The sequence below is a fragment of the Trachypithecus francoisi genome, unplaced genomic scaffold (assembly GCF_009764315.1).
Source record: "Trachypithecus francoisi isolate TF-2019V2 unplaced genomic scaffold, Tfra_2.0 Lachesis_group13, whole genome shotgun sequence".
Taxonomy (NCBI): Eukaryota; Metazoa; Chordata; class Mammalia; order Primates; family Cercopithecidae; genus Trachypithecus; species Trachypithecus francoisi.
The window spans coordinates 117,922,015-117,944,382 of record NW_022681458.1 but is presented as its reverse complement, the minus strand read 5'-3'; the positions used below and the strand labels follow the sequence as shown (position 1 = coordinate 117,944,382).

Sequence of the window (22,368 nt, the reverse complement as noted above, 5' to 3'; positions counted from 1 at the left end):
GCAAATTAAAACTATACCAAGATGTCACTTCTCAACTATGAAAATTCAATAATTTCAATAATTTATTCAGATGGTCAGCCTGTTTGATAACAGGAATTCTTATACATTCACGGAAGGAATACAAAATGGTGCAACTCTTATGGAAGGGAAATTTGGTATCTTCTAAAAACATGCATAATTGCATATGCTTGTATATTTTATTCTCTCTCTCTCTCTCATTGTGTCTCTTTTTCTGTCTCTATTTGTGTGTGTTTCTACCTCTTGCTGTCTTTCTTCCTCCCTCCTCCCTTCTCTACAGTGAGCAGTGAGCTCAGAGATCCCATAGAGTTAATTGTTTTTGTTTTTTTGTTTCTTTTTGTTTGTTTCTTTGTATTTTTGGTTATGGGTTTTTGTGTTGTTGTTTTTGTTTTGTTTGTTTGTGGTTTTTTTTTTTTTTTTTGGAGACAGAGTCTGGCTCTGTCACCCAGGCTAGAGTACAATGGCGTGATCTTGATTCACTACAACCTCCGTCTCCCAGGTTTTAGTGATTCTCCTGCTTCAGCCTCCCAAGTAGCTAGGATTACAGGCTCCTGCCACCACGCCCAGCTAATTTTTGTATTTTTAATGAAGACGGGTTTCCCCATATTGGCCAGGCTGATCTCGAACTCCTGACCTCAGGTGATTTGCTTGCCCAAAGTGCTGGGATTACAGGCGTGAGCCACCAAGCCTGGCCTGAGTTAATTTATTGTTATCGTTTTTATTTTGTATGTTCCTGTTGATCTATTTTTGGCTAGTAGGAGCCACTATGTCCTTTTGACTCAAGCCATTATTCTTTGATAACTTCCTAGCTTTCTGGCATGGAAAATATTCCAGGATCATCTCGTATGTTTCCTGCCCCAGACCCAGAATCAGCCATTCTTTCAAGGAACCTTGATTCCTTATCCTTTAAGGAATCCTGTTTCCTTTCATTGGAGATCAGGATTAAGAGCACCACATGCCAGTTATGGGCAACTCATTGCCATCAGATTGTGGTCACTTCTGATCTTTACAGTAGGAAAACAAAATAACCCATTGAATAGCAATAAAAGCAACAAGTATACCAACTACTTAATATAAAAATTGGCATTTTAAGTTAAGGGAAAAAATAAGCATTTATCCAAACTTCTATGTATGAACTGTAAAGAACAAAATAGTTCTAGATGACGAGGAGAACTGCGTGACAAGAATGAAGTTAAAAAGTCACCAATTTCAGAGCCTAATAAAAAATGTTCAGGCAACAATATTCATGTAGTAAATAATCTATGACTACCTGAATGCAATAAATCTTAGCGCCAATAAAATTGGAGTTAATATTATAGATTAATATTATTATCTTTATTTTTTGCCTTTAAAATAAATAAAAATTAAAACACTCTCCTGGGCCTCTGGAAGTACTGTGGGTCTTAGACACTGGGCCTACTGTGTTCAATGGACAAGTCAGCCTTGGTGATAATGCCACAAAGAATTGGAGGAAATACTTCACAATTATTTTAGACTATAGAGTAAATTAATAAGAATTTAACTCACAAAACAAAAAGCTCAAAGAGGAGAACATAAAATGGAAAAAAGCTGAAAAGCAATTTGTAATTTTCCAGACAAAAATTGAGAAGCCACATAGTTAAATACATATCATTAAATAATATGTAAATTAGAAATAGCAAGGAAGAGAATAGTCATCCCTAAAAGTTTTTGCTGACAGAATAAAGTGTGGTAACAATCACAATGATTTGTAAACCAAAGGCTAAGATTAAAGAAATTAGTCTGAATACCCCCAGTTCTATTTACTGATCCACAACAAAATGGATTACCTGCAACATCCTAGCCATTCTCTTCTGGATGAGCTCTGGGTGGCCTATGCCTCACTAAAAGTGTGGTGCCCAGAGTGGAATAGTTTCCTAGTTATTGTCAGACTGACAGACAGTAGGGCAGAACTCTCACATTACTTGTTCCTATTGGTGTAAACAAAGGGTGATAATTGATTCATCTAAATTAATGCAAAAAAACAGATCCCACGGGGAATCTCAAAGAAGGAGGCACTGTTATTCTTGGGAATTTGGCTAGCACCATCGTACCTGGCTATGCAATACCAGCTTCACAAAACAGTTTTAGAAATGAGACACCTCTGGTTCCAGGCATGAGAGAGTAAAAGTACCCCCTTGCTGTGTAAGAGTAAGAGTAAGAGTACCGTCTTACTGTGGTCAGCTATAAAAACTGAACAAAATATATAAAGTAACTGCTTTTCAGATATTGGACGACAACACAGTTTTGTGATCCCCTGGATATAGGTTATCTTAAATCTTTGGGCAAATACTAAAGCCTAGCAGAGAACAGCCATGGGGCGGGTGGGGTATGGAGCTGAACAGATTCCAGAGATCACATGTACTGATAGAATTTGGGGTTCTGACCATGTAGAGTGAAGAGATGTTGCTGAATACCCTGAGCATTCAATTTAAATTCCAATAAAGGCCAGGACTTAAGAATAGGATTTCTCTAGCCATAGAATAAGGGAAACTCCAGACCTTAATAAACTCTAAAGCAAACACTCAATAAGATCAAGCTTATTCACCAATAAATCGGTAAAATCCATGACTCCTTAAAAGAAAGCAATAAAGTCCAGACTCTCAGAAACATAGCCTCCACAATGGCCAGGACACAAAAAAATTATTAGATACTTGAAGAAGCAGGCAATTCTAGCCCATAACCAAGAGTAAATAGAGTCAGTAGAAACAGATCCAGACATGATATTGGAATTAGCAAACAAGGATTTTAAAATAGCATCATAAGTGTGCATGTTCAGAAATTTAAAGGAAAAAGTGACTATAAGTGAACAACACATGGGGAAACCTCAAGAAAAACAGTAATTATAAAAATTAAAATTAAACATTAAATTAAAATTCTACAGCTACAAAACACAACATCAAAAGAAAAATGTATTGCATTGGAGTCAAAACAGACTAGAAAAATGTGCCAACCAAAAGGTAATGATATCAAAGACTGAAATCAAAATAATGGCCACAAAACCCTCCTGCCTTCTCTACTACTCCCTCATGGAGGTCTTTGCTCAAGATAAAATGGTTTACTCATTCACTGTCCCCTAGAAACACCCTTTTTTTTTTTTTTCAATTTCCATGTGTTTGCTCACACTTTTCCCTTACCTGGCTTTAAGATTTAATATGAGAAAAATGACCGGGGCAGTCAATGTCAGGAGGTACAGTCTGCACCACTCACTGGTAATCGAATGAGAGTCTAGACATATACTATCCTGGGACTGAATTATCTACAGGTCAGACAGTATTTGTTTTATACTATCTCTTCTAATGTCTTTCATTATAGAATGTAAAACTCTCATCTCCGCGTATTTTTTTTTAAATGTTGGAAAAATACCCCCTTTAGAGAGTATAATTACAGTTACTACACACCTTGCTATCTCAACTGTTTCCTGTCTGTACATCCTTATTAGACTGTTCTTGTGTTGCTATAAAGAAATACCTGACATTGGTCAAGCGCAGTGGCTCAAGCCTGTAATCCCAGCCCTTTGGGAGGCTGAGGCGGGCGGATCATGAGTTCAGGAGTTCGAGACCAGCCTGACCAACATGGTGAAACCCCGCCTCTACTACAAATACAAAAATTAGTGGGGCGTAGTGGTGTGCGCCTGTAATCCCAGCTACTCAGGAGACTGAGGCAGGAGAATCACTTGAACCCAGGAGCGGAGGTTGCAGTGAGCGGAGATCACACCATTGCACTCCAGCCTAGGCGACAGAGCAAGACTCTGTCTCAAAAAAAAGAAAAGAAAAGAAAAGAAATACCTGAGATTGCATAATTTAAAAGAAAAGAGGTTTAACTGGCTTACAGTTCTGCAGGGTGTACAAGAAGGACAGAGCCAGCATCAGCTTCTGGGGAGGCCTCAGGAAATTTCTACTCATGGCAGAAGGTGAAGAGGGAGCTTGCGTGTCACATGATGCAGGCAGGTGCAACAGCAGGAGTGTGGGGGAGGAGCCACAAACCTAATCAACCTGATCTCAGGAGAACTCACTCACTATCCCTAGGACAGGACCAAGCCATGAGGGATCCACCCCCATGACCCAAACACCTCCCACCAGTCCCCACCTCCAACACTGGGGATTACAATTCAACATGACGTTTGGTGAGGACACATACTCAAACTGTATCAACATCTGTCTGGGATCCCAACTAGTTATATTTTTCTTTCCTACACAGTTATTGGTTTTTAATCTCTGGTATATTTAAATACTACAAAAATTTCTAAACAATCTAAAAATTATTTAGACCCAGCTTAGTTGTTACCTTTTCTATGGGGTCTTCTTTCATTCCCCAGCCACTATCTTCTTCTGAACTCTCAGAGAACTTGTGATCTTACCAACACATTTGAGTTGCATTTCTGTAGGAGTTGTTTTGTATACATGTGTTACATCTTTCTCAAGACACTGAACTTCCAGAAATCAGGGACAATATAATCACAGTTCCCATAATGCACGGAACAATGGACTTACATACTGTTTATTTTTGGTCCTTATCTCTGATCAAACAAGAAAATATGGAGTCATCCTGTCTACTCTTGGAAGGAGTAATCAATCTTCACCAAATGATCAGTAAACAGAAGGTCAGTACACAAGTCACCTGTGTCTTGAAGGTTTGCGGTAATAAATGTTGTATGAAAGGGTCAGAGGAACTAAATGGCAGGTGGGTGAAGATTAAGAAGCTACTCAGAGAAGGACTCTGAAGGAAGGCTGTGGTTGGGAGTGGTGTATGTGTGGAAAGGGACAGTGGCTTCTAGTTGTTGGGTTATTTGGGAGAGAGAACAGGGACAATGATTGGGGTTCCTAAGTGCTTAGACTAAGGGGTCAATATGGCCACAGCATTTGGGATATGGGAAGCAGTGGGGATCTGTTTGGGAGAGGCTAAGTGCAGGACAGGGAGGACTGAATGTAATGAGCTCAGGCCTTAGAACCCAGGGAGAAGGACAGATACAAAGGAGCACTGTGGGAATGGAGTCACCAGTGACAGACCCTCCTTCATAGAATCCCTCTGGCCACTGTGGGGACCTGGACCACCAACCACCAGACAGGAAAGGAGAATGATCAACAGTGCCTTCTGTCAGGGAGGGAGGAGTTGGCAGCACCAGCAGTCCTGGCTCCCCTAGGCGCCAGTCTCTCTTATTCCTAGAACCTCCACCATTTGAATGGTGTATGTCTTCCTTAATCAAAGACTGGACCTTCTGGCAGTTTGTGGTTTAATTTAATTTGCACAGTACTTCATAATAGTTACAGTTACATGAACTGGTATATAACATTGGGGATAATGTGGTTTTTCTCTGATGATAATTGCCTTTTTAAATGATGATAATTGCCCTTTAAAAACAAGTAATATTCTCACAATACTCTTTCTCTTTCATGTTGGCTGGTCAAGGCAGACTATTTTAAGTCATACTTTAAAATAAAGGATCAAATCCTTGTTTCCATTCTTCGGTTAATACTACTTTGCTGAAATATTTTTATGATTTGTTTCAGTTACAATTAGTTTTTCGCAAGGGCTGACTGATTTGTTGATTTTCTGACTATTTTAATTACTTGGTTAGGTGTTCCATGTAGAATTGTATTTTTCTTTTTAAAGTCTGGATTAATGCCACATATTTTATACTTGCCATCACTTTTCCCACATCCTACACGGTTATTGGTTTTTATCTCTGGTATATTTATCTTCTCTAGTTTAGTGCCTTGTTTTTAAAATTTGTGATGATGAAGTTATTGAATATGCATTTTTCTTGTTAATATGTTCATTTTTTGTTCTAGAAATTGATATTATACTATAAGCCTATTTGAAACAAACCCACAAAAACAGGTGCCCCAGCGTCTGCCTTACAGGAATTCTCAGTAGGATCTCTTGGTAGGAGATGGGAGAGACTGTGAGTCTTCTTTTAGGGGGAATACACGAAAATGCCTCTTCACGCATTTTCTAAGGAAGCCCTCAGAAAGCTCCACCAATGTCCCTGAACTTTGACAACCGTGAATTATAAAGACTAGGCCTCCACTGGGAGCTGGAAAAGTTCCCAATGTACTTAAGAATCACCTCGTAGGCTTTTTGAAAGATCAGAACAAGAATGCCACCACAAGAATCAAATCTCTGGGAGGTGCAGTCAGCTTTCCAGGGAATTCTACCCAGCAGCAAAACTTAGAAGCCAACAAGCCAGGTGATGAAAAGCTCAACTTCAGAGCTGTAAATGTAGGGAAAATCCTTTCCAGCACTTGGGACCATGGGCCAGGGGCAGAATAAACAACTGGAAAAGATGGCCGAGGGAGGTGGCTCATGCCTATAATCCTAGCACTCTGGGAGGCCAAGGTGGGTGGATTACCTGAGGTCAGGAGTTCTAGACCAGCCTGACCAACATGGCAAAACCCCATCTCTACTAAAAAATACAAAAATTATCCAGGTATGGTGGCTGGCGCCTGTAATCCCAGCTACTCAGGAGGCTGAGGCAGGAGAATCACTTGAACCTGGGAAGTAAATGTTGCAGTAAGCTGAGATCACACTACTGTACTTACTTCCAAAAAGAAAATTAGTTTGTTGTACTTTCCATTTTTCTTTGCTCTGTGAGTTCTTACGACTTGGGAGTTATTTCTCCTTGACATACTTTCAAGGTTGTCAGTCTGGTTGCTAAATTGCACAACTGTCTAAATTATGGAAATTAAGTTATCTGCTTTCTGCTTGGTCTCTTTCCTTAATTCTGCAAATCTGTTCCCTGTTACCCTTACTCAACTGTTAACCAGCCTTTTTTCCTTTCCCAGGCAACAGAGTGGGTGCTGAGCTGATGCTAAGCCAAGGGAGTAGGGGAAAGGGGAGGTGTGGAGACAAGGGTCTGCTGTGCTCACCTTCTTTGATTTTATTTTATTTTTTTATTTATTTCATCTTTTTTATTATACTTTATGTTCTAGGGTACATGTGCACAACATGCAGGTTTGTTACATATGTATACATGTGCCTTGTTGGTGTGCTGCACCCATTAACTCATCATTTACAGTAGGTATATCTCCTAATGCCATCCCTCCCCCCTACCCCCACCCTACAACAGGCCCTGGTGTGTGATGTTCCCCTTCCTGTGTCCAAGTGTTCTCATTGTTCAATTCCCACCTATGAGTGAGAACATGAGGTGTTTGGTTTTCTGTTCTTGCAATAGTTTGCTGAGAATGATGGTTTCCAGCTGCATCCATGTCCCTACAAAGGACGCAAACTCATCCTTTTTTATGGCTGCATAGTATTCCATGGTGTATATGTGCCACATATTCTTAATCCAGTCTGTCATTGATGGACATTTGAGTTGATTCCAAGTCTTTGCTATTGTGAATAGCACCACAATAAACATACATGTGCATGTGGCTTTATAGCAGCATGATTTACAATCCTTTGGGTATATACCCAGTAATGGCTGGATCAAATAGTATTTCTAGTTCTAGATCCTTGAGGAATCACCACACTGTCTTCCACAATGGTTGAACTAGTTTACAGTCCCACCAACAGTGTAAAAGTGTTGCTATTTCTCCACATCCTCTCCAGCACCTGTTGTTTCCTGAATTTTTAATGATTTCCATTCTAACTGGTGTGAGATGATATCTCATTGCGGTTTGATTTGCATTTCTCTGATTGCTAGTGATGATGAGCATTTTTTCATGTGTCTGTTGGCTGCATAAATGTCTCCTTTCGAGAAGTGTCTGTTTAACCTTTGCCCCGATGGGGTTGTTTGTTTTTTTCCTGTAAATTTGTTTGAGTTCTTTGTAGGTTCTGGATATTAGCCCTTTGTCAGATAAGTAGATTGCAAAAATTTTCTCCCATTCTGTAGGTTGCCTGTTCACTCTGATGGTAGCTTCTTTTGCTGTGCAGAAGCTCTTTAGTTTAATCATATCCCATTTGTCAATTTTGGCTTTTGCTGCCGTTGCTTTTGGTGTTTTAGACATGAAGTCCTTGCCCATGCCTATGTCCTGAATGGTACTACCTAGGTTTTCTTCCAGGGTTTTTATGGTATTAGGTCTAACATTTAAGTCTCTAATCCATCTTGAATTAATTTTCATATAAGGAGTAAGGAAAGTTTTGTTTGTTAATTTGTTTCTAATAGATTCTGGATATCAGACTTTTGTTTGATGTATAGTTTGTGATTTTTTTTCTTCCCATTCGGTAGGTTGTCTGTTTACTCTAATGATATATTTTGCTGTGCAGAAGCTCTTCAATTAGGTCTAATTTATCAATTTTTGTTTTTGTTGTAATTGCTTTTGGAGACTTCATCATGAAATATTTGTCAGGGTCCTATGTACACAATAGCATTTTCTAAGTTTTCCTCTAGGGTTTTTTACAGTTTTTAGTTTTGCATTTAAGTCTTTAACCTATTCTAAGTTGATTTTTGTATGTAGTGAAAGAAAGGGGTCCAGTTTGAAATTTCTGCATATATTTGGCTAGCCAGTCATCCCAGCAGCGTGTATTGAATATGAAGTCATTTTCCCATTGCTTGATTTTGTTGACTTTGTCAAAGATCAGAGGATTATAAGTGTGCAGTGTTATTTCTGGGTTCCCTAATCTGTTTCATTGGTCTATGTGTCTGTTTTTGTACCAGTACCATGCTGTTTGGGTTATGGTAGTCTTGTAGCATAGTTTGAAGTTGAGTAGCTTGATGATTCTGTTGTCCTCTGTGCTTAGTGTTAATTTGGCTATTTTGGCTCTTTTTTGGTTTCATGTGATTTATTTCTGTATTTCATTTTTTTGAGATGGTGTCTTGCATTGTCACACAGACCACAGGCTGTAGTCTAGTGACACAATGAGGCTCAAGCAATCCTCCCACTTCAGACTCTGAAGCAGATGGGACTAAAGGTGCAAGCTACCACACTCAACTATTTTTTTTTTTAATTTTGTAGATAATGAGTTTCACCATGCTGCCAAGGCTAGTCCCAAACTCCTGAGCTGAAGCCATCCTCTTACTTTGGCTTCCCAAAGTGTTGGAATTACAGGTGTGAACCACCACGCCTAGCACTATATGAATTTTAGAATCTTTTTTTTTTTCCTAATTCTATGAAAAATGTCATTGGTCATTTGATAGGAATAGCATTAAATCTGTAAACTGTTTTCAGCACTACGGCCAAATTCCAGTAGAATGTAGTTGTGAATCAGTCTGGTCCAGAGTTTTTTCTTCTTGATAGGCTTTTTTTTTTTTTTTTTTTTGACTGATTTAATTTTGGAACTCATTATTGGCTCATTCAGGGATTCAGTTTCTTCCTGGTTGCATCTTGGGAGGGTGTATGTTTCCAGGAATATATCCATTTCTTCAAGGTTTTCTAGTTTGTGTGCATAGAATTGTTCGTAATAGCATCTGAAGGTTTTTATATTTATGTAGAGTTGGTGGTAATGTCCCTTTTGTCATTTATGACTGTGTTTCTTTGGATATTTTTTTCTTTATTAGTCTCACTAGCAGTCTATCAATCTTTATTTTTAAGAACCAACTTGGACAGGCGTGATAGGTCATGCATGTCATTGGCTGGGCACAGTGGCTCATTCCTTTAATCCTAGCACTTTGGGAGGCCGAGGCGGGTGGATCACCTGAGGTCAGGAGTTTGCGACCAGCCTGGCCAACGTGGTGACACCCTGTCTCTACTAAAAATACAAAAAATTAGCGGAGCGTGGTGGTGGGCACCTGTAATCCCAGCTACCCAGGAGGCTGAGGCAGGAGAATAGCTTGAACTTGGGAGAGAGAGGTTGTGGTGAGCCAAGATTGCTCCATTGTTCTCCAGTCTGGGCAACAAGAGCGAAACTCTCTCTCAAAAAAAAAAGAACCAACTGTTGGTTTCATTGATCTTTGTGTGACTTTTCATTTCTTAATTTTGTTGAGTTCAGTCCTGATTTTGGCTATTTCTTTTCTTCCGCTAGCTTTGGGGTTGGTTTGCTCTTTTTTTCCCCCGGTTTCCTAGATATAATGTTAGATTGCTAATTTGAGATCTTTCTAACTTTTTGATGTGGACTTTTAGTGCCATAAACTTTCCTGTTAACACTGCTTTAGCTGTGTTCCAGAGATTCTGCTATGTTGCATCTTTCTTTTCATTAGTTCAATTCTTTTTTATTTTCTGTCTTAATTTCATTGTGTACCCTAAAGTCATTCAGGAGAAGCACATTTAATTTCTATGTAATTGTATGATTCTGAGAGATCTTCTGGCCTACTTAATGCTAGGATGGCCTTAAAGTCTGGACTGAGGTGCTATTCCCAGTGCTTATGGCAGTCTGAACCCTGGGGCCAGTAGGGTTAGCCTGGCACTGGTAAAGATCTGGAGATCAAGTCTACTTGGCAGGCCTGGAGCCTGTGCTGTGGGATTCTGCCTGGAGCTAAGACATGCGTGGAAATTCAGTATGCAGGTACCATACCTGGAGTCTGGGGTCCCAGGGCTTGTCCTGGTCTGGAGGCGGAGTCCATGTATACTAACCATGTGTACAACTACAGTTGCTGTGGGGCTCTACCTAATGCTGAAGTAGGCTTGAAGTCTATGGCTGCAGGGCTAGCCTGTTCTGGGGCAGTCTGGAGCCTAGGGCCACTGGGATTGACCTGCCATTGGGGTGGCTACACAAGCCTGGAGACTGAGGTTGTGGAATCCTTGGTGTTTCATTGGGCTGGGGCCATGGGTGACAGTCTACCACTGTCTTTTACTGGGATGGGTCCAGTTTCAGGGTCTGAGACAAAATCTGGTGCTCATTTTCCTCTTGTTCTCTAATTCAGGGGGTATCACTCTCCACACTGCGCTGCCTGGGGCTGGAAGAGGGATGATGGGAGTTCTGTAAAACAGTCATTCCTCCTTTCTTCAATGCATCTATTTTCAGTTCCATGTTATTACAGCAGGTGCTGAAATCTCCCATCTGAATTTCATAGCTCTTGTGAAGGTTTTTGCATGCATGGATAGTTGTTCAAATTGATGTTTCTGCAGGGGCATGAGTTCTGGGGAGTCCTATTCTACCATCTTGCTGATGGCCAACCTATGTTTAACTTTCTGAAGAATCTCCAAGCTATTTTCCACAGCAGCTGAAGCATTTTATACCTCTACTAGAAATGTACAAGGGCTCTGATCGCCCTATATCTTCACTAATGCTTGTCAGTTTTCTTTTTTTAAAAAATCACCATCAGGCCGGGCGCGGTGGCTCAAGCCTGTAATCCCAGCACTTTGGGAGGCCGAGACGGGCGGATCACGAGGTCAGGAGATCGAGACCATCCTGGCTAACACGGTGAAACCCCGTCTCTACTAAAAATATAAAAAAATTAGCCGGGCGAGGTGGCGGGCGCCTGTAGTCCCAGCTACTCGGGAGGCTGAGGCAGGAGAATGGCGTGAACCCGGGAGGCGGAGCTTGCAGTGAGCTGAGATCCGGCCACAGCACTCTAGCCTGGGCGACAGAGCAAGACTCCGTCTCAAAAAAAAAAAAAAAAAAAAAAAAAAAAAAAAAAAAAAAAAAAAAAAAAAAAAAATCACCATCCTAGGCATGTAAAATGGTACTTCATTGTGTTTTGATTTGCATCACTAATAACTAATGAGTATCTTTGCTTATGTGCTTGTCCATTTGTATATCTTCTTTGGAGACATAGCTCTTCAATCCCTTTGGCCATTTTTAATAGAATTTTTTGTCTTTGTAGTAGTTATAGGAATTCTTTATATGTCCTAGATATTAGACCTTTATCAGATGTAATATTTGAAAATATTTCTTTCCATTTTGTAGGTTATCTTTTTACTTTTGTGATAATGTTCTTTGATGCACATTTAAAAAAAATTTTTAGGTAATATATCTATTTTTCTTTTGTTACCCAGGCTTTTGGTTTCACATATAACAATCAATTGCCAAATCCAAGGTCATGAAGTGACCCCTATGTTTTATCTAAGACTTTAAAAGTTTTAGATATTATATCTAGGCGATTAATCCACATTGAATAACTGTTATATGTAGTCCAACTTCATTATTTTATACGTTGGATATCCAGTTGCCACAATACCATTTTCTGAAAAGACCATTCTGTCTCTCAGTGAATAGAATTGACAACTTTGCCAAGTATTAAATGACCATAAACACGATTTTTTTCTGGACACTCAGTATGATTCCATGTTTATGTCCATCTTTATGCCAGTACCACAATCTTTTGATTACAGTAGCTTTTTGGTAAGTTTTGAGAAAAAAAAATGTGAGTTCTTCAAATTTGTTCTTTTTTCAAGACATGTTTTTGGCTATTTGGGACATGTTGCGACTTCATATGAATTTGAACATTAACTTCCCATTTTGGGAGGAATAAGGCCATTGTGATTTTCATAGGGATTGCATTAATTGGTAGATCACTGGGAAGTATAGTTATTTTAATATTAACTATTTCAATTAATGAACACAGAATATATTTTTCATGTATTTATTTCTTTCAGGAATGTTTTGTAGTCTTCAGTGTATAAATCTTTCCTCTCAATGGTAAAATTTATTTCTAGTTATTCTTTTGGGTACTACTTTAAATAGAAATTCTTAATTTCATCCTTTAGATTGTTCATTGCTTATGTATAGAATCACAATTGATTTTTATTGTACCTTCCAGGCTTTCTAAAGTCGTTTGTGAATTTATGTGCGTGCATTGTATATATGTGTATATTCTTTGGCATTCTCTGCATTTAGCATACTGGCATTTACAAGTAGAGGTACTTCTTTCCTTCCAATTGGACTGCCTTTTAATTCCTTTTCTTGCTTAAATGCTCTGGCTAGAACACCCTGCAGTCATAAACATCAGCATCCTTGTCTTGTTTCCGATTTTAGTACTAAAGATTTCTGGTCTTCTCCCACTGGCTATGATGCTAGCTGTTGGCTTTGCATATATACCCTTTGTCATATGGAAGAATTTACTTTCAATTTTTTACATTGAGTATTTTTTTTTTTATCATGAATGGATGTTGGATTTTTGTCATGCTTTCCTATTAATGTGGTATATTAATTTGATTATCATATACAGACCTACCCTTTCATTCCTGGGATAAATCACATTTGGTCATCATGTATAATACTTTTAATATGCTCTGATTTGACTTGCTATTATGTGTGATGCTGTGATGGAATTTGCACATATATACATATATATATATATTTGTTTGTTTATTTATTTATTTTCTTGCTTGTGATGTTTATTCCTTCCTCCCATCCCCTGGCTTTAGTAGCAGGCTAATGTTGGCCTCATAGGAAGTATTCCCTTCTCTTCTATTTTTTGAAAAATTCTGAGAATTGGTTTGAATAAATGTGGTTTGAATAAATGTTAGAATTTCACCAACAAAGCCATCAATCTGATATTTTTTCTTGTGAGCATTTTTAAATATTGGTTCAATCTGCTGACTGTAGTTCTGTTCAGATTTTCTATATTTTCTTGAATCAGTTTTGTAATGTATGTGTTTCTATGTATTTTTCCATCTAATTTGTCGACCTACAGTTGTTCACAGCATCACATTATAATCCCTTTGTATCTGTAAGGTCAGCAGTTATGTCCCTCCATTCAGCTCTGATTTTATTTAAGTTAAAGAAACAGCTTTTGTTTTCATTGATTCTATTGTTTTTCTCATCTTTATTTCATTTGTCTTTACTCTGATCTATTTCCTTCCTTCACCTATCTCTGGGTCTAGTTTATGCTTCTTCTTCATTAATGTAGGTGTTCACAGCTATCGCACTTGATCACTTTTGGTATACTGTGTTTTGTTTGCATGGTCTCCACATATTTTCTAATTTCCTTTGTGATTTCTACATCAATACATGTTTAAAAGTGTGTTTTTAAATTTCCCTGCATTTATGAATTTTCCAAGTTTTCCTTATCACTAAGTTTTAGCTTTATTCCATTCTGTTTAGAAAATATATTTTGTATAATTTCTGTATTTTACAATTTGAGACTTGTTTTGTGGCCCCATATATGATCTGTTCCAGAGAACATCTCATGTGCCTCAAGAAGAATGAAAATTATGCTTTTGTTGGTAGGTTATTCAATATGTCTGTTAGGTCTTGCTGATATGTTGTTCAAATTCTCAATTTTCTATCTTGTGTTTAGATGATCTAGCCACTTTATCATTTTCTCCATTAAACGTATTTCTTTAAGTGTTTGGTTTATTCTTTTTTTTTGATTTCTCATCTCTTTTGTCTTCCCTTTTTAGGTATTTTCTTAGTGGTTACCATGTGGATTACAATCAACATCCAAATTTATAACAAACATATGAAAACTTTGCCCCTATTCAGCCTCATCCTGTCTTTAAGTTACTACTTCATAAATTTTATCTTCATACACTATGTGTAAATTAAAATGGATTTATATATTTCATGCATTATTTTTTATATCATGTAGAAAATAAGAGGATTTACAAACAAAAAATACAGTACTGTCATTTATATTTACAACTACAGTTACCTTTCTAACATTCTTACCTTTTCCATATGTCTTTGCATACTGTAGTGCTTGAATTCATCTTGAAGGATTCACTTTAGCATTTTTGTAGGGAAGGTCTACCAGAAAATCATTTCCTCAACTTTTGTGTATTTGAAGAGTAGTTTTACTGAACATAGAATTTTTGGCTGACTTTACTGTTTTTCTTTCAATACTTTAAATATTTTGTTCTAAAGTTACTGAAATTAGCTGTTAGTCCTATTGAGGACCCCTTGTATATAAAACTTGCTACTTGCTTGTTTTCAATATTTTATCTTTTCAAAAATTTGATCATGGTTTATGTCTGGGATCTTTATGAGTTGGTCCTATTTGGAGTATTTTTTAAGTTCTTGAATGTGTAGCTCATACCCTCTCATCAAACTTACGAAGTTTTCAGTGACTATTTCCTTAATCTGTCCTGACTTGATAATTCTAATTCTTATTTCCAAATTCACTAATTCTTTCTTCTGCCTTCAGAAAGCTGCTGTTGAATTATTTTACTATTTTTTAATTTAAACTATTTTACTTTTTGGCACTAGAATTCATCTTTGGATCCTTTTTAATTATTTCTTCTTTATTAATATTTTACTTCTTTAGACATTACTTTCCCAGTTTTCTTCAGTTCTTTAGCCATGACTTCCTTTACCCTATTAAGCATTTTTCAGATAGTTAATTTAAAGGTTTTATCTACTAATTCCAGTGTCTGTGCTTCCTCACAACCAGCTGTCTTTTTTTCCCCCCATGTGAATAGGCCATACTTCCTTTTTCTTTTTATGCCTTGTGATTGTTAAAAAAAACACAACTGTGGAGTTTGAATATTTAAAGGTAGCAACTCCGGGATTAGATTCTCCTCATAACACTGTGCAGTTTGAATATTTACATGTGATAACTCTGGGAATTAGATTCTCCTCATTTCCCTAGGTTTGCTGGTGTTAATGTTTTAGGGCTCTACTTGTCCATTTGGTGAGTTTTCCAAACTATTTTTGCAAAGATTTTATTCCTTATGCTGTGTAGTTACTGAAGTCTATGTTTCATTATCTCAGCAGCAAGCAAGTGACTGGACAGAGGTTTTTCTTTTTTGTTTAAATGCCTCTGGAGTTAAAAGATAATCCTACTCTCCTAATTTGTGCAGAGTAGCTCTGAGTTGTGTTACTTCAATACCAAGCCAGACTACCCAGGACTGTGCCTTAACGTTAATATTTTGCTTTTGTAGACCCCACAATTATCCCAAAGGTACAAAAGCAAAATATCAAGATTCCAAAAACAGAGAGAGCTGATTCTGTCAGTGTTTGCCAGGTGATAGTAGTTTGAATGAGTGGACCTAGTATTCAGACACCTTACTCTGCCATTCCCAAGACATCACCACCATCTGTCTGATTATCTCAAGGTCTAAGGCTTGCCATCTATCTCTCTCTCTCTCTGAAGCATGAGATCCTGCTTGTGGGAGACAGTGTACATAATTTAGTATAATTTATCATCAAAACTAGATAAAATAATCTGAGATAATGGCTAATTCATAGATCAGCAGTAGCATTTCCACATAGTAGGATAAGCTAAAGTATGACCTAGGAATAGTAGTCACACATGCACAGAGCAATTTCTTTGCATTACTCTAGTAAGTTAAGTTTCATTTGTCAATTGTAGAGATGTCTGGAAATGTGTTTTTGAGAACTGGAATATCATTATTATGCTTTAATTTCTATTTTGTAGAAATCTTGATATCCATTATGTTTTTGAGAGTCGCAAAATGGTTAGAAATAAGTAAATATATATATATATAGTGTGTCTATATATATAGGAAATGTTGATACGCATTATATTTTTGAGGGTTAGAGAGAAGTACATATATATACTACCACATTTGGAAATAACTTCCATATATATATATATATAGTATATGTATTTACTAAGGCACCTGGTTTCTAGATCTATTTTAGTAAAATAAATAAATTGAAAGAAGGCATAAGAAGTGAAGGATCGCTTATAAGGCAAATTAGAAGCAAATACCAAGGTCAATTTTATCCTTCTGTAGTAATATACATGATTTGCACTAAATAGACCTATATAGGATTACATATCTACCTCACCATAGGTATAGAAAAAGACTCCAGAAAATGAAAATTGTTATGTATATTCACCTTGAAAATGTTGAGGCAATGTGTATCCCGAAAGTAAGAGAGTACTGGCTACTTTCATCTCTCCATTAGAAACGTCTGACTCTTGTCCAAGTGTGAATAGTTAATTCAAATAATATAAATTTGTTTTTAATTTTAAAAATGTGGCATATGTACAAAATAATTTGTATACTGTGTACATTTAAACACATACCTGTGCCATAGCTTGAAGAAAACAATAAAATTTATATTTACTTTTAAAACAAGGATATTTAAGTCTTAAACATTATATCTTTATAGCCTCTAAACAAAACTTAGTATTTTCTTCAATTATAACTTTAAGACTAAAAATATAAATGACACCAATAGAAAGTAAAAATGTTTTTATGGTCAACTGATGTTTTTCCAGATATCTAAAAACCTCATTTATATTCATGACGTCTACACCATTGCAGTAGTTATATTATAGTCTGGGCTGGAATGCATGTTGTCAGTCATCTGGCCTCTTCTTACGCACACAGGCACTTCAAAGCCATTAGCCACCATTCAGGGAAAGCTGCATGTCCTCACATTGGTGATTGAGACCCCTAAGCTTCGTTCAGCATTTCCTGTTTACAACTGTATGATCAGTATTTGTAAAGAGGTGAGAGAAATGAGACAGTTCAAATGAGAATTCTAAAACTTCCGAGGAGACATTTCATGATTAGGGTCTTCACTGCTTAAAAACCTTTTCTGGAAGCATTCTATAAAACTACTCACCAGATTGCAAAGAAAAGAAGTCCTAAAACATTGGAAAACCCTTAATAAAGACATGTGTCCTGCCAAAATTTTCAAACTGGTTGATGGCCTGGAAAAGTGAATCATCTCTCAAATGACACTCTGTGTTCCCACTGATATACTTCCAAGTTTTATGTATTTTCTAATCTAGATAACTCTGAAATTGTTCATCAAGGTACTGCAGCTTCACTACTCCCTTTCTATGGTGGCTACATCCTTTAAAAAAACATGATGATGATTATTTTTTGAGATGGGGTCTCTGTCACCCAGGCTAGAGTGCAGTGGCACGAACACAACTCACTGCAGCCTTGACTTCCTGGAGCCAAGCAGTCCTCCCGCCCCATCATCCTAAGTAGCTGAGACTACAGGTGTGTATCACCACACCTGACTAATTTTTACAAATTATGTAGAGACAAGATCTTGCCATTTTTCCCAAGCTGGTCTTGAGCTCCGTCTCAAGCTATCCTTCTGCCTTAGCCTCCAAAGTGCTGGGATTACAGATGTGAGCCCGCATGCCTGGCCTTCAAATCTATATATTATTACTCTTTAGGTGTATGCTGATGCAATAAGAGAAAATTATACCTCTTGCATGTCCATTTTAAAAACTACTAAAAGACTCAACATTTTGAGTCAACATTTTAAAGGCAGATAAAGAATGTTGCTTAAAGTTATGATTAATAACAAAAAATATCAAGTGGAAATGAATGCTTCTGCTTCTTGTCACAGATGGAGCTCCTATACTACTTGAAAAATCTTCTCACCTTTTCTACCTTAGCAGGAAATCAAGCTCCTCATATTATTGCTTTTTACAGAGATAGGCATTGGCATTAGAGATTTTTGTCAACAACCATAAAAGTCATCAGCTTTAGTATGTTAAAAATATTTTTTTCAGGCCAGTTGCAGTGGCTCACACCTGTAATCCCAGCACTTTAGGAGGCCATGGCCAGTGGATCGTCTGAGGTCAGGAGTTCGAGACAAGCCTGGCCAACATGGCAAAACCTCGTCTCTACTAAAAATACAAAGAATTAGCTGGGGGTGTTGGTGCACACTTGTCATCCCAGCCACACGGGAGGCTAAGACAGGAGAATCGCTTGAACACAGGAGGCGGAGGTTGCAGTGAGACAAGATCACACCATTGCACTCCAGCCTGGGCCACAAGAGTTTGAACTCCATCTCAAACAAACTTTTTTTTTCAAAAATGTGAACAGAATACATAGTGCTTCACCATCACACACACACCCACACGCATTAACTTTTTTATTTTCAAGAAGTCTCATTTGGACTAAAAGTTCTAGTGCAAATCTTATTTGGACCTGTCACGTGTGTCCTTTTTAAGGAAAAAAAAACTCACTGAATAAATATTATCTCTATATGAGATGTTTAAAGGCCATGTAAAGGCACAGCAACAAGGAAGACAGACTTTGCCAGAAGTCAAATCTAACAGCACCTGGATCTGGACTTCCTACCTCCAGAACTGTGAGAAAATACATTTCTGTCATTTAAGCCACCCAGTCCATGGTATTTTGTTATGGCATATCTACCTCACTAGCACAACTTCTAAGGCAAAGCAAGCTGGGGGACCCTCCTCTAAACAGACATCATGGCTTTTAAGAAAACTACTACCATAAGTGATAGGGCAATAAATTAGCTACATTGAAAAAATACGTAAATAAGTAGGTGGATAGATGCCTCCCAAAACACCATGAGTGTATATCAATTCTAAATTAGGTTAATGACATACATTTTATATTATTTTTTGATACGGAATTTCATTCTGTCACCCAGTCTGGAGTGCGGTGGCACAATCTTGGCTCAGTGCAACCTCTGCCTCCCAGGTTCAAGCAATTATCCTGCCTCAGTCTCCCCAGTAGCTGGGATTACAGGCGTGTGCCACCTGCCTAGCTAATTTTTTGTATTTTTAGTAGACATGGGGTTTCACCATGTGGGCCAGGCTGGTCTCAAACTCCTGACCTCAAGTGATCTGCCCACCTCAGTCTCTCAAAGTGCTGGGATTACAGGCACGAGCCACTCTGCCCAGCCGATGACATAAATTTTAAAAGCATAATTTAAAGACTTTTTTTTTTTTTTTTCTGAGACAGTCTTGTTCTGTTGCCCAGGCTGGAGTGCAGTAGCATGATCAGGGCTCAATGCAACCTCTGCGTCCAGAACTCAGGCAATCCTCCTGCCTCAGCCTCCCCAGTAACTGGGACTACAAGTATACACCACCACACCTGGCTATTTCTTGTATTTTTTTAGTAGAGATGGGGCTCTCCTCATGTTGCCCAGGCTCGTCTTGAACTCCTGTGCTAAATCAGTCCTGCCACCATGCCGAATCAATTTAAAGCCTTTTACATGAATATAAGAGGTAGGGAATAGAAAGTGTCCCATATAATATTAAAGATTATGTTGAGGGTATTATCTACGTTGTACCATTATTTTCATATAAATATAATAAAATGCTATGCTCAAGATCTTTTCAATACACATAGCTGAGAGAGGATTAGTATTCAGGGAACCTAACAAAACTACAAATCATTATAAAAATACTAAAAACACATATTACTGATGGGATGAGTCTCTTAATTTGATTTGAGCAGGGTTAACAAAATCAGCCACAAGAAAGTACATGGAAAATGTTTTGTTACTTAGGTTGAGGTTTGAGGTTACTCACCTGCCTTTTTCCGCATATCCAATATTTGCTTCCAACTAAAAGATGGCGTATTTGGGTATTTAAAATACAAAAATCATCAATGCAGAAAATTGGCAAGAATACCAAAAAATATTGTACAACATTCTTACAGTATAGTCTTACATTCTTAGCAAGAATATCAACAACTGTTGATGAATATATAAATTAGAAAATCTAATGGGGAGAATAATTTGGCAACATATCAGAAATTTCACTTAGGCATATTCTAGTAACTAGGCTGTCTACAGATGTGCACAATTACAAGAATAGTTATTGTACTGTCCAACAAATTAGAAACATATAAAAGATCATTTATCACACTGCTTCAGTGATATAAGGTGAATCAACCCAGACTACATTTGTTAACATGGATAAATTTCAAAACATATGGTAAAAATCAGCAGAGTGCATCATCTCTTATTAAATATATCATTTTAATTCTATATGTATAATTAAAAATGTGCATGAGTATGCACATGTCATGGAAAATATGCATGTGGTATAAAACACAAATTTCTTGAAGTGATTCCCTCTGAGGAGGAAGGGAGGCATCAAAACTATGCCTAGCATCTGAAAAAATTATACCTGTTAATATATTCACCAAGAAGGTGAAGTACATCTTAACAGTCATTATTTCCCTACAATTTTGTCTCATTTTTGAGTTTTTTAAATAAATTTAAAAGATTACATCATCTACTTCATAGATTAAATTTTGTGAACCTAAGATATCACCTGTCATCAAAAACAAAGATTTACCTTTTATAAATCACATTTTTAAAAAGTCTGAAAAAGCTAGGAAGTTAGATTTTAAATACATATACAATCGACTCTTAAACAATCAAAGGGTTAGAGCTCACTCCCTGCACAGTTGAAAATCTATGTATAACTATTAACTCTCCAGCCACTAATAGGCTACTGTAACCAGAAATCTTGCCAATAACATAAACAGTGAATAAACACATTTTGTATGTTATAGATTGTATACTATGGTTATGGTAAACTAGAGAAAATATATTTGTCATTAAATGGAAGTTGATTATCATAAAGGTCTTCATCCTTGCCATATTCACAATGAGAAGGCAGAGGAGGAAGTGTTGGTCTTGCTGTTTCATGGGTAGCAGATACAGAATAAAATAGGCAAGTAGTGGACCCACACAGTTCAAACTTATATTGTGTAAGAGTCAATTAGATTTATATTAATAGATTTATATTAATATACATCCATAGATTATACATACAATGTTCATTATGTGTGCATTCATATTCATTCTTATTAATTTTAACTTTTATCTCATAGAGCCATGTCCTAACAAGGGGACTTGCACCAAAAATGATAGAACAAAAGTATTTACCTATCAGAATTTTCCAATAACCTTTAAACATAACAATAGAAACCCATTCAGAAAATTAAATTTGATGTAATTAGGTAGCTATTGAAAATGAAATCTTCAGTTCTATTCCTGGCAGCAATTCATTCATCTGAATTGATTTTTAAAACCACATCCTTGTCTTTGCCTTCTTTTGAGCTATGTGGATTGATTCCATTGGGTTTCCTTCCCAATCTGCAGCCTCTCTATCATCATCTAGTCATCTAGTCATGGGTGTTATTTGCATCAGAATGAGATCAAGCTATGTATTCATGATAATCTGGAGAAAAGTGAGGGCATCCTCTGGGTGGTATCAGAAAAGTTGGAGGCAGCCCTGGCTCCTACGCATTGTGAGATATTTGCCTCAATTTTGAGTTTCCTAGAATTAATAGCCTCTGTTTTAGTGAAAGAAAGATGGTCCTCAATACACTTCATAAATGTCTACATAGTGAGGATGAACATTTTGACTTGTAATAGAAATTGAAAAGGAAACATGCTTTTGAGAGAATATCCAGCAGCTACTGACCAAAAACAAATTTTCTCTTGCAGTGTAAATGACAATTTTATTTTATTTTTTTACTATGTGTATGTGTGTGCTTTGAAAACATTTCTGTATTGTGAGTTTATGGTGTTATGGATTAGTTATTTATGATTTTGCTTTTCATGGTATCACAGTGCTTTTTATCCTAACAGCATTTCACACCAATCACTTTGAAACTGAGGACTCTAATTCCAACTTGTCAAAGACGAAGAGATGAAATTTGAAAACTGCCTGACAAGAGGCAGATATCTGTGCACCAAGAAATGATATTCACTACTCACTTTGTGAATCAGATGTATAAAATTACAGCTTCCATGGCAGTGATGGGCATTTGAGGCAATTTGTCCACAAAGGAATCTCAGATAAGCATCTTTAATAAAACTCATGTCTCCCCTGTTGGTCTGCACCTCATT

At 37.3% G+C, this 22,368-nt stretch overlaps 2 protein-coding genes across 3 annotated transcripts in view; both read left to right on the top strand.

Annotated features, from left to right (window-relative positions):
- The window catches only part of LOC117095266 (SH3 domain and tetratricopeptide repeat-containing protein 1-like), a 563,227-nt gene that overhangs the window by 447,073 nt on the left and 93,786 nt on the right, over positions 1-22,368 (top strand). The gene's annotated exons all lie outside the window — the stretch shown is intronic.
- The window catches only part of LOC117095263 (ATP-dependent 6-phosphofructokinase, platelet type-like), a 430,270-nt gene that overhangs the window by 406,845 nt on the left and 1,057 nt on the right, over positions 1-22,368 (top strand). The window contains exon 4 of one of the 2 annotated variants that reach the window (XM_033232057.1): positions 22,108-22,353. The exons of the other annotated variant lie outside the window; for it this stretch is intronic. The gene's annotated coding sequence lies outside the window, so the exon portion shown is untranslated. Of the gene's footprint in view, positions 1-22,107; positions 22,354-22,368 lie in introns of those variants that run through there. 2 annotated transcript variants of the gene reach the window in all.